Source organism: Lotus japonicus, chromosome 6 (genome assembly GCF_012489685.1).
Source record: "Lotus japonicus ecotype B-129 chromosome 6, LjGifu_v1.2".
Lineage (NCBI taxonomy): Eukaryota > Viridiplantae > Streptophyta > Magnoliopsida > Fabales > Fabaceae > Lotus > Lotus japonicus.
The window spans coordinates 23,551,557-23,556,850 of NC_080046.1; positions in this window are offsets into that span (position 1 = coordinate 23,551,557).

Genomic DNA, 5,294 nt, shown 5'->3' on the forward strand with positions numbered 1-5,294 from the left:
TATTGACCGACACTAACTCCAAGTCGTGTTGTATTGACCGACACTGACTCTGGTTTTGATAATCATATTGCACACGTGCATATACGCGATGAAGTGCCAAGCAGAGTACTTCGGTATAACAGGAAGTAACGATCAGCCATGCAGAGTTGAATCGGTCCTGACTATATCTGGCACAACAGGAGGTAACGATCATCCATGTAGAGTTGCATCGTGCCTGTTGATGTTCGGCATAGCAAGCAGAAATGGTCAAACCATGTAGAGTTTGTATCGTCTTGACTATAGCCAAAGGTGATAAGCGACGCCCGAGCAGAAATGGTTAAACACGAGGCCAGTGTTACGACCGTCTCGAGGTGCCCAGCCTATAAGTGGCAATACCGTTGGTTTGTCCCGTCGCCAAGCAGAGTGACGTCGTTGATTTGTTCCGTCGCCAAGCAGAGTGACGTTGTTGATTTGTTCCGTCGCCAAGCAGAGTGACGTTGTTGTTCTGTCCCGTCGCCAAGCAGAGTGACGTTATTCGGATTTGTGTCAGCATATTTTGCACTGGCACACAATGCATCTTATTATGACTGAATTGTGTAAGAGATTTGATAACATGCTATGTATAAACCTTAGGGTAAGCAGTGCATAACTTATATGTATATATACAACATATATATATATACCCCTTTTATCGCATGTTGATTGTATATCTATTGTATTCTGTAAGTTGACCCTAGCGCCTTGGCTTTGTTTGTATGTTTGTGCTTGGGCGGTCGGCCTGCTGCCAGGCGTCCGTCAGCCGGTTCGTGATGATTCGTTGTGCGGGAAAGACCCGGAGCGGAACGACTATTACTGAAGCTTTCGACGAGGACCCGGACTTCATGACTGTTCGAGGGAGGGTCGATGATAGTAGTGTGGGTTATGGGTGGTTAGAGCCTTTTGAGTTAGTTGTTACTGTAATAGCTCTGATTCGTCATTCATATTTTGGGACAGGGTAGGTTCCCGACGCATGGCTTTTGTGTGGTTCTCTTACTGAGGGATCACAGTGAGTCAGTCGGACCATAGGGGTCTTTGCTTAGGCCATTTTGAGGCCGACTTCCTCCTAGTGGTTTGTAATTATGATTTTCTCACTCACACATCTGGATCTGTAACTATTTGCCTACGGGCACACTACTTTGGAGTCACTGCGAGTGCGCGTGACGGGAGAGTGCAGCTGAGGTGGTACATGTGTATATATTTGTATATTGGTTAGTTAGTGTTGGGGTTATGTCTTTATTTCTCTATTGCTTGATTTAAAAGGAATCAAACGAAAAAAATTACCTGTTTTCCGCGTAAAGTTTACTTTTGGTTACTAAAGTGACACCTGGAAATCGGGGTGTTACATTGTGGTATCAGAGCTTAGTCGAGTCTTTTGGGAGTCTTTGGGGAATAGGTCTTCTGTGCTAGGTTGTTTGACTCTGCAAAGAGTGAAAATTGATTGTCTGCAGAGCGATTTTCGCTCTAATTGCTTGCGTTACTACTCAATCGGATTGAGTGGTTTGTCTAGTGCTACCGTATGGTTAGTACTAATCGGACGTTCGATGGGATATAGGATGGTGGATCTTAACCGGATGGCGGAGGCTACACGTGAGCATCATCAACGACTGATGGCGACAGCAATGTATCAACAAAGAGGAATGAACCGAACTGGAGCTGGGGGACCAATGAGGTCAGGTTCCCAAGGCTACAACGGAAGGAAGAGTTACCATAAGTGGGGACCATATCAGCGTTCCGAGGGAAGAAATCTTATCTCAAGAGAGTACAAACCGACGACTGCTGATACTGGGGGGAAGCCAGTTGGTGACAAAGGAGTGACATCTACTCGTTGCAGAAAGTTTGGGCATTTTGCTAACAAATGCTCAGTGATTGGACGGAGATGCTTCAAGTGTAACCGAGAGGGGCATCTAGCTGTGAACTGCAAGATCAAAGAAAGTCTATGCTTCAATTGCAACCAACCGGGACATTTCTCCCAAGATTGCAAGGCACTCAGGGGCGAATCATCAGGGAATGTTGGGAAAGGAAAACAACTTACTACAGAGGAAAGGATTCATATCAAGGGAGGAGCAAGAGTTGAGGAGTCGAACGAGGAAGAACGTGGGAACGATGGTAATATTTTAACTGTTCTCGTATTCTAGAATAACTTACTCTTTTATATTCAAGCGAGTGTGACGCGCCTAACTTGTATTTACTACTTAGACTATGATCCTATGATTATTATCCCTAGTAGGACCTTATTCGAAGTTGCTCGTGATTTAACTATAGAGGTTACACGAGATCTAGAATAGCACGCGGAGCTAGGGAGTTGTTTTACCGAGGCGTTGATAAGGAAGCTAGGATCTCAGGGAAATTCCTTATGGGTACGAATCGTAGGATTTTAGGGCGTTTAGTTTTGAAGCGGAGTCGTTAGAGGATCTTTCGGCAAAAGGGATTCATTCGACCGAGTGTTTCACCATGGGGAGCGCCAGTGCTTTTAGTCAAGAAGAAGGACGGAAGGTCGAGATCGTGGGTGGATTATCGACAATTGAACAAGGCAACGATCAAGAACAGATACCCGTTGCCGAGGATAGATGATTTGATGGACCAACTACGAGGGGCTACCGTATTTTCCAAGATAGATTTGAGGTCAGGCTATCGTCGGATCAGAGTGAAGATTGAGGATATACCGAAGACTGCTTTCAGGACACGTTAAGGACACTACGAGTACCTAGTGATGCCGTTTGGAGTGACGAATGTACCTGCTGTTTTCATGGATTACATGAACCGCATCTTTCAGGAGTTCTTAGATCGGCGTGTGGTGGTGTTTATTGAGGACATATTGATCTATTCGAAGGACGCGAATAAACATGAAGGACATTTGCGCCAAGTTTTACAATTGTTGAGAGAGAAAAAGCTGTATGAGAAACCCTTCCAAGTGTGAATTCTGGCTGGAGGAAGTCAATTTCTTAGGCCATGCTATCTCGAAGGAGGGCATAGCTGTGGATCCGGCGAAAGTGGAGACTGTTTTGGCTTGGGAGCAACCGAAGATGGTGACAGAGATCAGAAGTTCTGTGGATTTAGCTGGATATTATAGACGCTTCATTGAGGGATTTGCCAAGATTGTTGGACCTTTGACTCAATTGACGAGGAAGGATTAATCTTTTACATGGATTGAGGGTGTGTGGTTCCGTAGCGGAATCGTTAGGAACTTGATATCAGGATAATTGTGGTTACTGGATGTTAGGATCTCATTGTCTGTTCCAGTGGGTTTTTCTAAATTTCCACCTTCGATGTATTAGGCCTGATCAACCTAATATTGAGGGGGTGATATTCGGAATCACAGCTGGTTATGGACTTTGATAGAAGGACGGGTAAGATGAATTTGAATTGATTGAGGATTAGTCGGATTTGGGAGGAAAGTTCGTGTTAAGCATTTGATTGTACAAGATTAAGATTTGAACCTTTGGAAGTTGATGATTTTCGTATAGACATTGATTGGTTAGTTCGTGTGATTACTCCAAGTAGAGGTAGACTAAGCCAATAGAATTGATGTTGGAAAATCTTTAAGTATTTTCTCGGAAGTTATGAAGTCATAGGTTATGTGATTTCTGACGTGGGATTATTAGAGATTAGATAGGTTGGATTTAATATCCGGTTATAGATGATTGTTTGATGGTAGCGAGATTGAGAAGAATTAACTCTGAACTAGATTGTTATAGTCGAGTTCGAGGAATAAGTTTTGCTAAGCGTTGGATTAATATGTGGAGACATTATAGTCTTAAGAGATGAATTTTCGCTTGAAAAGTGTTGAATTAATGATTAAGTTGGAGAAAGAAAGTTTTAGCATAAGTTGAATACTTGAGGTTGGTGATATGGATTCCAAGGAAATATGCTGAGATTACTAAGTGAGATTTACTAAGTTGGATTGAAATCTTAGGGTTAAGATTGAATCTTGAGAGCCGAGAATCACGTACGAGTAGGAGATCTTATGGTTGTAGGTGTGACAATAGGAGTTGAATCTTAGAAGATTGAAGACCTGAAGGTGAGTTTCGGGTTAAGACCATTGAGGTGTAGTATAAGAGAGATCCTGAAGTAAAGGAATTCTGGGTGGTGTGGAGTGTTAAGGTCGGTGATCGATTGATGTTGATTATGAGGTTGCGGACATAATGACATGTGATAAGATTTGAATGATGTTAGCATAATAAGTTATGATTATGGATATCAGGATCAGGTGGTGAGTGTGGAAGCATGACGACACTTATCAGGTCGTTTGGGGTAAATGAAGGAGTTATAGTTTTAAGAAACGGATATTCATTTAAGAAGTATTGAAGAATTAAAGGTCATTAGAGGACCAAACTTGGTGAAGGTTTAGGTTTTAAATCTATGAATGTCTGTCTAAGGTGTGTAGGACTTGAAGTTTGTCAGAATTTGATTGAGAAATTAAGAAGTGAATGACGAGATGGTGATTGATCACAAAAAGGAAGGTGTTAGTATTAAGACGAATATCTGAGGTTGTTATATTTTGACGAGTTTCGTAGAGTTTAAGAGTCAATGGCTAGTTAAGTCCCTTGAGGTATAGTTATGATTTAATCTTCTAGAGGATAAGTCTCGATTTGTGCGAAGTGTTAGGGATTTCAGTAAGTGTAAATAGGTTTGAGTGAGGGAAGTTCTAAGGAAGAAGACGATAATAATGGATTGTTAGATATTAAGAAGAGGATTATCTTATAAGTTGTTGATAACTTGATGTTGAAGGGGATAAGATTAGTGAAGGACAAGAAAATAAGGACATAAGTCGATTTTTAATTCGAAGGGTGACTAAGTAGGAGATTGATTTCATTGTGCGAGTGATGATAGTTACGAAGTTAGAGGTGTTTTTAATGGACTAGCGGTTTCCAAGGGGAGGATTCGTCTAGGAGTTATCGAACGGACAAGTGGAGTTTTGGACTGTAGATGAAGATCACGAGGACGAGTTGAGTATTTACCTTAAGATGACAGAGAGGCACCGAGTTTAAGAAGAATTTCGGACGACCGAAAGTAAAGAAGTAAGTGGCTAAGATGGTGCGACTGCACGGAATGCCAACCGATATCATTTCAAGCAGAGATCCGACGCATGTAATCGAGTCAGACGACATGAGGTTGAATGATGTTTTGTCTTTTGAGACGCCGATAGTTAGCAGTGGGGATAGAAGAGTGAAACAGTTAAGGGGAAAGCAGATTGCTTAAGTAAAGATTATGAGGAACAATGACACAGGCACTACTACATGAGAATTGGACGATAAGATCGAGGAACTGTATTCCGG